The sequence below is a fragment of the Berghia stephanieae genome, chromosome 8 (genome assembly GCF_034508935.2).
Source record: "Berghia stephanieae isolate SIO BIC M18660-M18661 chromosome 8, UCSD_Bste_1.3, whole genome shotgun sequence".
Classification (NCBI taxonomy): Eukaryota; Metazoa; Mollusca; class Gastropoda; order Nudibranchia; family Aeolidiidae; genus Berghia; species Berghia stephanieae.
The window spans coordinates 56,641,598-56,653,861 of record NC_088367.1 but is presented as its reverse complement, the minus strand read 5'-3'; the positions used below and the strand labels follow the sequence as shown (position 1 = coordinate 56,653,861).

The 12,264-nt window shown below is 37.6% G+C and overlaps 1 protein-coding gene across 1 annotated transcript in view; it reads right to left on the bottom strand.

The window, feature by feature from the left end:
* LOC144979082 (uncharacterized) overlaps positions 1 to 11,689 on the bottom strand; it is a 49,824-nt gene extending 38,135 nt beyond the window's left edge. The window contains exons 1-2 of the mRNA XM_078925698.1: positions 11,517 to 11,689; positions 136 to 519 (exon numbers count right to left, since the gene is read on the bottom strand). The gene's annotated coding sequence lies outside the window, so the exon portion shown is untranslated. The remainder of the gene's footprint in view (positions 1 to 135; positions 520 to 11,516) is intronic.
* Between the last annotated feature and the right edge of the window lie 575 nt (positions 11,690 to 12,264).

The window sequence follows — 12,264 nt, the reverse complement described above, 5'->3', positions numbered from 1 at the left end:
ATTAGTCAAATTAAATGTGTTATGAACGACACACCGGTTCTTCCTGAACTGAAATCTAGACGAAAATGGATGCACTCAGCTGACGGCCTAATTCGGCGAACTGCACAAGGATTACAATGTAAGTAAAATGCTTACCTGTTTTGCTCGCTAGATCAATTGTAGTGGCAACGCACAAGACTATGTGTAACCTTAAACTTTTGAGGGCCGAGTTGAGAAAATCTATTGAGAACTAATGAGAGTAATCCAGCTGAAGAAAACAATAAACAAAGAACCGAGCGACAGCTGTTTCATTCATTCTGTTGGTTATCTATATAAAGCTAACGCTTCGAGAGCTCTCTCTAGCCAAAAAGCCCGTATCTGGGTCAACAGCTGATCGTGGAAATAAGCGCGTACAACAATGAGCTAAGATGGCGCCGACGCCGACAACACATAACAAATGCCAGTGGTGTTCCGGTATCAGTTGTTCAAATTCTCGACACAAGAGACCAGATTTAGGTTTCTTCCGTTTCCCAAAGGATCCTGAAAGGTGAGAAAATTAAACTTTAATCTATTAACCTTAACAAATAACTATATTTCTATATTAACACGTCTAGATTGTGTTACAAGAGAAAATGAACATTAGATTTCTGATCCAGTTCTAATCTACTGCACCGTGACTGTGACCCTTAAAGGTGGCTCTGTTGGGGGTGAGGCTAGCCATTACCTTCTTCTTCTTCATCTTCTTCTTCTCCTTTTCCATAATAGCAGATGTGGTTGATTTAAAACACAGTAAAGGGTAGGGGCGGACGGTGTAGCTACACGGCATTGAATTTTAGCCATATATGTTGTGCCAGTGGATTTATGCTTAAAATAATTGAGCTTTTATATAGCGCAATATCCAATAAATATGCTCAAAGAGCTTTAGAGGGATGACTAGATAGGATGTACATTGACTAGACTTGTGATGCCTATGTCTAGATTCTAGTACAGTAGTAATCTCAATGAAGTGAGCTTAGTTTTTTAGAAGTTTATCTAAAGAGAAGCATACATCTAGTCTCTCTCGGCCAATTAGTATGTGCTTTTATGTATAAAATTAACTCTTAATCAGACCTAGCTCTCAATTAATTACTAATAATAGATCTAGATCCAATATTGAACTGCGTTAGTTATTTTTTACAGGTCCAGGCGTTGGGTCATCAACTGCAGGCGTGCTGATTTGGATGACAAGTCAGCTGATGCACTGTACAGACGAAATGTTTTATGTGAAGAACCTTTTGATGCTTCCTGTTTCAGTGGCAGTCAAGACACGCCTTCAACAAGATGTTCCACAGGAAATTAGACAGCTGATGTTGCCATCAACTATGCAATCCCTAATACCAAATGAACAGAATGTAACAACTTGCATATCTGGGTATGTTGCAGTCAAATTAATGCCCATGTGTGTACAGACTGTCAAGATTTATTGAAAGGTGACAAGGACCCTGGCAAAGAGAGTCAAGTATTCCTGCATGCAAAGAACCTTCAGGGTTGTAACCATGGCGGTCTCTGTGCACCAAGTTCAGAACTTCTCTGTATCATAGAAATTATGGAAAAGGAATTCAGAGACGCCATTACTCCCACACTGCACATTACTGGTCTGAGAAATAGGATCATTAGACGGCTTGTGGTAAGCATTCCACTCCACATGGGCCTTGGTTGCAAAAATGGAAAGTGTGATTTACTTTTTTATGTAGCTAATTTGTTCACTAATGCCAGTTAATGAATCAGACACTGTCAGAAAAACAGCCCACCCATAGAAATAGGAAGGCTGCCACATTTAGCCATGTCGTGTAGATTTGATATGTCGTTGATTTGTTTTCTTACCGGTATGCCTGTTGTTGTTGGCTTCCGTCTGTCTCAGGAGACAATGGATGTATATCGAGGTTATCAATTCTGGTCTGTCACTGTCAATCATCGGTGTTGATGCAGCATTGTCCCCCTTTGTGATTTTACTGAGCCATTTTTCAGTTTATAAAATGTGTTTTAGATTAGATTCTACAATACTTACACGAGAGCACATGTATTTTGTATTTCTCTCCTTCATTATGTTTAATTGTACTTGTGGTCATTAATCTATGCAACGCAACTTGACGTCATCTTAGTCATGCATACTATTTTTTCATTGTACATATTATTTTGAAATATACGTGTGTTAATTAAACACATACTTACACACACACACACACATAGAGAGAGAGAGAGAGAGAGAGAGAGAGAGAGAGAGAAGAGAGAGAGAAGAGAGAGAGAGGAGAGAGAGAGAAGAGAGAGAGAAGAGCGAGAGAGAGAGAGAGAGAGAGAGAGAAGAGCGAAAGAGAGAGAGAGAGAAGAGAGAAAGAGAGAGAGAGAGAGAGAAGAGAGAAAGAGAGAGAGAGGAGAGAGAAGAGAGAGAGAGAGAGAGCGAAGAGGAGAGAGAGAGAGAGAGAGAGAGAAGAGCGAAAGAGAGAGAGAGAGAGAGAAAGAGAGAGAGAGAGAAAGAGAGAGAGAGAGAAGAGAGAAAGAGAGAGAGAGAGGAGAGAGAGAGAAGAGAGAGAGAGAAGAGGAAAGAGGAGAGAGAGAGAGAGAGAGAGAAAGAAGGAGAGAGAGAGAGAGAGAGAGAGAAGAGAGAGGAGAGAAAGAGAGAGAGAGAGAGAGAAGAGAGAGAGAGAGAGAGAGAGAGAGAGAGAAAGAAGAGAGAGAGAGAAGAGGAAGAGAGAGAGAGAGAGAAGAGAGAGAGAGAGAAGAGAGGAAAGAGAGAGAGAGAGAGAGAGAGAGAGAGAGAAGAGAAGAGAGAAAGAGGAAGAGAGAGAGAGAGAGAGAGAGAGAGAGAGAGAGAGAGAGAGAGAGAAGAGAGAGAGAGAGAGAGAGAGAGAGGAGAGAAGGGGAGAGAGAGAGAGAGAGAGAGAGAGAGAGAGAGAGAGAGAAGAGAGAGAGAGAGAGAGAGAGAGAGAGAGAGAGAGAGAAGAGAGAGAGAGAAGAGAGAGAGATGAGTGAGAAGAGAGAGAGAGAGGAGAGGGAGAGAGAGAGAGATAGAGAGGTAGGTGAAAAATAAAGGAGAGAAAAGGGTTTAAAGAACAGATGGAAAGTGAGTTAGAATTATTTTTTGTCAGAAGTTATCCCCCTCAGCCACACGACGCATTATGCTTTTCTCAATCCAGGTTGTTTGTTTTATAGTTGTTAAAATAATCAGGATTTCGCTGTAAGTGAGTTAAATTATTTTTTGTCAAAGTTATCCCCCCCTCACCCTCACCCGCTTTGTGTGTGTGTGTGTGTGTGTGTGTGTATCTCACACACACATCATTATTATTATAAGTCTAATTTATTTTAGAATCTTACAAAGTTATCGTAACCTGATCTAGAGAATCAAACGAATCTGTACGATTTTGTACATAAAGCCTGAGCCGATAGTAAAGAAAAAGAGCAGCCGATCTCTAGCAGACGAAACACACATTCAGTGATCCGCGCCTATTTCGTGACACACAATTTTTCGGCTGATACCGTGGCCTTCGTTATACTAAGTTCACGAAGGCCACGCTGATACGCAATGAAATGCATTGTTGTCATGGAGAGCGGGAGGGAAGAGAGAGCTCTCTAAGCGTTAGCTTCTAAACCTTGGAATAATAATACATTTTTATTCCAAGTTCTAAACTCTCTGGTTTGTCCAAGGGAGCTTGATCGTGGCCTCGTTAAATCTATAGACTACCTTGACACAAACAGGCTCGAGTAAAGAGGTCAAGGCCGACTAGATCTGAACACACCAGTTTGTGGTTATCGTTACCGTTGGCCAAGTTCGTATTATCCTCAAGTCCAGTGGCCTGTTAGAATATTATAACGGCGAGACGGAGCATGGCGTCTTGCTGAGCGAGCAGAAAGAGATTTGGCTAATAATAATAATAATAATAATAATAATAATAATAATAATAATAATAATAATAATAATAATAATAATAATAATGATAATGATAATAATAATAATAATTATTATTATATATATATTATTATTATTATTATTATTATTATTATTATTATTATTATTATTATTATTATTATTATTATTATTATTATCATCATCTATCATTATCATCATCATCATTATTATTATCATCATCATCATCATTATTGTTATTGTTGTTATTATTATTATTCACCAAGCACTATGCTCACAAAGGATGTTGGAAACAATAAATGTAAATATGAAAATAGATCTGTAAATGACTTGTTAATGCCTTTTACGAATTTAGTTTTACCCCATAGACTATTTCACCCAAAACAACACTTAATCTGTCGTACTCTGGAAAAACGCATATTTAAAAAATTGGCCAGAAAACTCGTCCTTCAAATATTGATCGATATAAATGACTCACATCTTGGCAAAAACTCTTCGCAGAAGTCCTGGGTTTGAGATTTTTTGCCTAGATTAGTCATTTAAATCGATCGATATTTGAATTACGAGTTTTCTGGCCAAATTTTTAAATATGCGGGTTTTTTTTTTTGTTTGAAGAGTACGGCAATACTGGGGGTTTTAGTGGTGTATGCGGGTAGTTAGATAAACAACACAACACACAGGGTCTGCGAGCGGTAGAGGTAAAAGGTCAGAAAAGTGAGTGGAGCAGGCACTTATGTTGGTAACAACAAGATATGAAGTAAACATTTTTATTCTCTATTGTCTTCTGGCACTTTTCTACTCACTTCATATCTTGTTGTTACCAACATAAGTGCCTGCTCCACTCACTTTTCTGAATTAAAAATTCACCCCATACACCGGAGCATACTCAATGTATAATACCGCTTTGACACGGTGGGTCACATATTATATAGTAGAACTCTGTGCCTGACCATCAATGCTTTCGGCCTGCCAGAGTGGGGTCGTTTTACTGGCTTTTCTCTCCCTCCTCTTTTTACATTTATTTTTCTCTATGAGCATCTTACTTACTTAATACGACTGATGCAAATTTATAATCGCGAACATTTATAATCGCGAACATTTAATTATGGTTTGACCTGGACAAAATTGAGAAGTAAAAGCCTTTAACTCACTCAACCCTAACACCGACTATACCCGTAGTTTACCCAGGGTTAATTATTTTACCCCGTACCTATTTATTACATTTTTCTGAGACAAATTCTAGGCGTAGTATCAAAGCTAATGTTTTTAGTTTTGCATCATAATTATAGTTGAATAAAACTATCTATGTACATGCTCATTTGTAATATATTTTTTTCTCCAATTTTGAAGAGTAGCAAAAGTCTCTAGGGTTGAGTGAGTTAACGACACCTTGTGCATTATAACCAAAAATATTAAAAATAACAACAAAAAGGACAAAATCTATAATGCCAATTTTTATATAAATATGATTTTCTTTACTTTACCCATGATACATTTCTGTCAACTGTCTTTCAAGGGGAGTTAACAGTGAAAAATAGCACTGGAAGTTTCCTATTGGGAACAGCACACTATAGTATATTATAAAAATAGTATGCGCTTGGCTAGGAAGCTCAAAACATTATTATAACGGAGTAACACACAACACTATGTGTAATCTTGAAAGTTTATAGTCAGGTTAATACAGTTTAGTGAGAATTACTCATAAACGCGGATGGCAAAAAGCAATAACAAAGACCCGAGTGACGTCTACTTCATTCTATAGATGGTATGCAGATGACGTCACTCAGGCCTTTGTTATTGTTTTTGCCATCCGCGTTTGTGAGTTGTTCTCACTAAACTATATTAACCAGACTATAAAAGTTCATGGTTACACAGAGTTTGTGTGTTGGTCCGTTATACTTCCGGATGGCAATGTTGTGAACTCCTTGGCCAAGCGCATTCTATCTATATACAATGCCAATCAATTTATAAATAAATATGATTATTTTTTTTTACTTTACGCATAATAAATTTCTTTCAACCGTCTTCACGGGGATGTAACAGTGAAAAATATGAGCAGGAGTTTGGTATAGATAGTATGCGCTTGGCTGAGAAGCTCATAACATTGCCATCCGGAAGTATAACAGACCAAGACACAAAACTGTGTGTATCCATGAACGTTTATAGTCGGGTTAATACAGTTCATTAAGCATTACTCATAAACGCGGATGGCAAAAAACAATAACAAAGACCTGAGTGACGTCATCTTCGAACTATCTATAGATAGAACGTAGATGACGTCACACAGGCCTTTGTTATTGTTTTTGCCATCCGCGTTTGTGAGTTGTTCTCACTAAAGTATATAGATAGTATGCAGATGACGTCACTCAGGCCTTTGTTATTGTTTTTGCCATCCGCGTTTGTGAGTTGTTCTCACTAAACTGTATTAACCAGACTATAAAAGTTCATGGTTACACAAAGTTTGTGTGTTGGTCCGTTATACTTCCGGATGGCAATGTTGTGAACTCCTTGGCCAAGCGCATTCTATCTTATGGCAGATAACCTCGGACAGTCGTCATAATATAAACAAGGGCAGTGATTGGTAAACAGAGTGAACTATAGATAGAATGAAGCTGACGTCACTCAAGCCTTTGTTATTGTATTTTGCCATCCGCGTTTGTGAGTGATTCTCACTAAGCTGTGTTAACCAGACTATAAACGTTCAAGATTACACATAGTTTTGTGTGTTGGTCCGTTATACTTCCGGATGGCAATGTTATGAGCTTCTTAGCCAAGCGCATACTATCTATAGTTGGTGTAATACAGTTCAGTGAGGATTACTCATAAACGCGGATGGCAAAAAGCAATAACAAAGACATGAGTCTATCTTTAGATAGTTCGAAGATGACGTCACTCGTGTCTTTGTTATTGTTTTTTGCCCTCCGCGTCTATGAGTAATGCTCACTGAACTGTATTAACCCGACTATAAACGTTCATGGATACACACAGTTTTGTGTGTTGGTCCGTTATACTTCCGGATGGCAATGTTATGAGCTTCTTAGCCAAGCGCATACTATCTATACCTGTTAGAACCAACACAGAAAATGTGTGTAAATTCAAACGTTTATGATATGATAAATAAAATCGTGTGCTAACTAGTCACCCCTTTAGCGGTACAAAAACAATAACATTAATCAGAGAGAGGCCCCTATTATTCACTTTATTGTTCATAAACAACCAACTATGTTTGTCCGAGCACGTGTGAAGGTGTGTCACAAATTCCATGTTTTGATTAGTGAAGAATCTACTTGTTAATTTTCACATCAGTCTCGATTTCTCCCCGTTTGTTTTTCATCATTTCTTTAGTTTCTACGACAGCATCAGGAATAGAAGTTGTTGTATTAGTGGTCATAGCAGTTGTACAAACTAGAGCTTTTATATAGCGCAATATTCACTAAAAGCCAAAGCGAGGATGAGAGACGCATGCGCACAACCAACATGGCGTTCACTCTCTAATACCTTTTCCGCCGGTGACGTCACAGACTATGGGTGACAACCAATCAAGGGACGCTACTCTTCCGCTAATCTCATTCCCTATAAATGTCAAGTGCAAAATTCTCAAGTCTTCATGAACTGAGACATCGAGTGGAACAATCAGTAAAGGATATTGACCCACGCACATGTCGTGTGGGACGCAAAAGAGGCCATTTCGAATAGCGTCTTTAATAAACTCTCGACATACTAGTGAGTGTGCTTTTTTCTGTTAAAACTTAAGCTTGAGTCCTTGATTCACGTTCTCTCACCACACTCGGGTGTAAAATGAGTACCTGGCCACAAACAGCATTGTCTTTGTCGGAAAAAAAATTGTATTAACTTCCAACAGGTGTCGCATCTCTTCCTCCACATGTTAAATGTTGCACAATCATGGCCGAATATTACGAAGTATAAATGAATACACCTGATCAGGGAGGCAATTTTGCTGATTCCTACGAGGACTGTCATCGCTGAACCCGGGATTTATTCACTTATTCATCACAGCCCCAGTATAGATAGTTCGAAGATGACGTCACTCAAGCCTTTGTTATTGTATTTTGTTATTGTATAGATAGTATGCAGATGACGTCACTCAGGTCTTTGTTATTGTTTTTTGCCATCCGCGTTTATGAGTAATGCTCACTGAACTGTATTAACCCGACTATAAACATTCATTGATACACACAGTTTTGTGTGTTGGACCGTTATACTTCCGGATGGCATATGTTATGAGCTTCTTAGCCAAGCGCATACTATCTATATCCGCGTTTATGAGTGATTATCACTAAACTGTATTAACTAGACTATAAAAGTTCATGGTTACACACAGTTTTGTGTGTTGGTCCGTTATACTTCCGGATGGCAATGTTGTGAAATTCTTTGCCAACTTCTAAGCACTTGGCTTAGGAGTTCACAACATTGCCGTCCGGAAATGTAACGGACCAACACACAAAACTTTGTGTAACCATGATCGTTTATAGTCAGGTTAATAACAGTTTAGTGAGAATTACTCATAAACGCGGATGGCAAAAAAAAACAATAACAAAGAACTCAGTGACGTCAACTTCGTTCTATCTATAGGAATGACGGCTTGACGAGTGACATTTTAATACAGCAGCTTGCCGGCGCGTTTCCGACAGAGAAGTGGCACCGCAAAATATTCTGTTGAAAATTTACCAGTAGAATTTTGACTAATCAAAACATGGAATTTGTGAAACACCTTCAAACGTGCTCGGACAAACAATAATGTGAATGGAATTGGATTCAGTAGTCTGATGTCACGCCGCCCGGCAACGGCGGCCATCTTGGTTCTAAACAAAGAAAACCATTACTTTTTATTCCTCATGCTGGCCAGAACTTTTTATATGCCTTATGATCAAAATGTGTAAAAGTCAAAACATGATCAAATGTGTGTGTTTTTTTCCCTCTGGATACGCTTTTATGCTCGCCGGAGATATATTTCATACGGGCGTTCGCCATTGTTCCGATAGTTTAGAGCCAGTGTTACTAAGTTACCATACGTCATTAGGAAGGAAGTGACGTTACGACTGTTGAAGAGTATTGGCAATTAAATTGTCCTTTCTCTGGTCATTGTTATTGTTTTTATACCTCCAAATGATGACTAGTTATCACACGATTTTCTCGAGCAGATTATAAACGTTTAAGATTACAGAAAGATATTATGCGCTTGGCTAAGAATCTCCAACAGTGCCATCCGGAAATATAACGAACCAACTCACACAACTGTGTGTTACCTTAAACGTGTAAAGTCTGGTTAATACAGTTTAGTGATAATAACTCATAAATGGCAAAAAACAATAGCGACGACCCGAGTGACGTCAACTTCATTCTATCTATAGTTTCTGTGTTGGTTCTATAGATAGTTCGAAGATGACGTCACTCAGGTCATTGTTATTGGGTTGTTTTTTTTTTGCCATCCGCGTTTATGAGGAATGCTCATTGAACTGTATTAACCCGACTATAAACGTTCATGGTTACACACAGTTTTGTGTGTTGGTCCGTTAATCTTCCGGATGGCAATGTTATGAGCTTCTTTGCCAAGCGCATACTATCTATATATCAAGAGGTAGAACAACAGTGGGTATTTTACTAAGACACATACCATCGATAGTAAAACCTGTGTAGTTTGCTATTTTAACCAATCACTGCCATTGTTTATATTATGACGACTGTCCGAGAGGCGTGGTTATCTAGGTGTCTATTATGTTGGGGGTCAAAACTGTGACCCAACGTCTCAAAGCGGTATTATGTCGGGATAGACCAGATGCTAAAAAGTCAAATTAAATTGAAACTGGACAAAAAATAAATTACTGGTATTTAGGAACCTGGAATATGATAGTCATTCTCCTCAATAAAGTTTATAAACTGAACGCAAGTGTGATAATTCTGGATACAAATTTAATTTGCAGTATATTAGTCATCCCGACTTAATACCGTTTTGAAGCGAGGTGTCACAATTGTCCCCTACAGCCCATGGTAAATTGTTGCCAACGGGAACAAAATTAATGGCAAATTTTAAAATTTTATAACTATTTTTTTCTCTCTACAGATTGATATAAATGCTGTGTGTTTATCAAAAATAGACTTACAACATTGCCATCCGGCCAACACACAAAACTATGTGTAACCATGAACGTTTATGGTGTGATTGATATAACAGGGCTGAATGACGTCAATTATGTTCCTTCTATAGATAGTATGAAGTTGACGTCACTCAGGTCTTTGTTATTTTTTTTTTTTTTTTTTTGCCATCCGCGTCTATGAGTAATGCTCACTGAACTGTATTAACCTGACTATAAACATTCATGGATACACACAGTTTTGTGTGTTGGTCCCATATACTTCCGGATGGCAATGTTATGAGCTTCTTAGCCAACCGCATACTATCTATAGATAGTATTAAGTTGTCGTCACTCAGGTCCTTGTTATTGTTTTTGCCATCCATGTTTATGAGTAAATCTCACAAAACTATAGATAGTATGAAGTTGACGTCACTCCGGTCTTTGTTATTTCTTTTTGCCATCCATGTTCATGAATAAATCTCACAAAACTGTATTAACCAGACTATAAATGTTCAAGGTTACACATAGTTTTGTGTGTTGGTCCGTTGTATTTCCGGATGGCAATATTGTGAGTCTCTTAGCCAAGAGGTCTGTACGAGGTAACGCAATTTTTTCAAACTTAATAATAATTTTACCAATCGCTTCTCAAATGAGTATATAATTTTCTGGGGAAAATGATCGGATATATAGAAACCTGAATATAATGTTTTCATGTTAAATTTACAGTGAAAATATGTTGCCATGTACATTTACGCGCACCTACGTAGATATTTCATTACGTACTGATTTTGATCGTTGATGGCTCAAAACATTCGTCTCGAACGACGTATACTTATTTGCAGGTCAGATAACCCGAATTATAAAAGGCTCATTGTTATAATTGAAATACTCTCAAACTAACGAAAAATGTTGTCAATATATGCATATTGCTCTCGATCTATGTTAATGTTATACAACAGTCTTTTTTGCTTGTTTAATAATCAGTGTAGATGGCGGGTTCTTCAGCTTTATATGACAAAAAGTATAAGTCAAAGCGATACTAGGCTGCTAGAAAATGTGAAGTGTAAAAAGTAATAAACAAACATGAATATAAGAGCGTCCCAAAAAAAAAAAGAACAAAATACCAAACGCTGAACGTTTCTGGATATACCAAACGCTGAACGTTTCTGGCTCAAAACCCTTCTTCAGCCAACAACAACAACAACAACAAAACAACAATAAAGACATAAATACATTACTAAATTCCAGACAGACGACAGAGATGTTTTTTTTTAGGTCCTCTCTGTAGGAAAATCTTGGAAAGTTTTACTTTCCAAGATTTTTCTATAGAGAGGACCAAAGTATCATTTCTGTCGTCTATCTGGAATTTAGTAATGTATGTATGTCTTTATTGTTGTTTTGTTGTTGTTGTTGTTGTTGTTGGCTGAAGAAGGGTTTTGAGCCCGAAATGTTCCATGTGTGGTATTTTGTTCTTTTTTTTGAAGCTCTTATATTCATGTTTATAGCTATATACTATAATATTATTTAATTTGTAAACTTACCTTTCACTTGTCACGACTGTCGCCAGCACTAAAACGGATCAAAGAGACCAAGCCGTCGCCGGCCGTGTAGATCCGAGCATTGACAAAAGTGGCCCGTGGTTAAACTGTCACAAATTCTTATCTTCCAGCTCTCGAACAATGGAAAAGACGGTTTGCGGTTTATCTAATAAGGTTAAACTAGTTAAGTATAGTCATATATTACTATTATAATTTTATTATACGATTATAATATAATTTGCTTATCAATCCATTGAACGCGGCGGCACGTGGAGAATTTCTGCTTTGGAAATGTGTGTAAGACGTGGACACTCGATGCAAGATAACAATTTTTTTAAATCTGAACAGGTGTGTATGCTTTAGTGTCAGACAAAGCGGATTAACAAATATACTAGAATAAAATCAGGCCAAAAATGACTGGAGTTCAAAACCCTTGTCGATGAGGGCTGTGTTATGAGTGTTGGTGGGTACTTGTAGGTACGAAAGTGCTAGATTATGGTGGTTAGAGCTAATATATAATGTAAATTTTCACTCACATTTTTTTGCCGAGACGACTCGTTTCTGTGTTTTTTACACTTCTTCAGTCGGCATAATCGATTTTGTAATGTCCGTAGAAAACTCCAAACTCCAAAGTCGTCTCGGCAAAAAAATGTGAGTGAAAATGTACATTATATATATATATATATATATATATATATATATATATATATATATATATATATATATATATATATATATATATATACAGTGG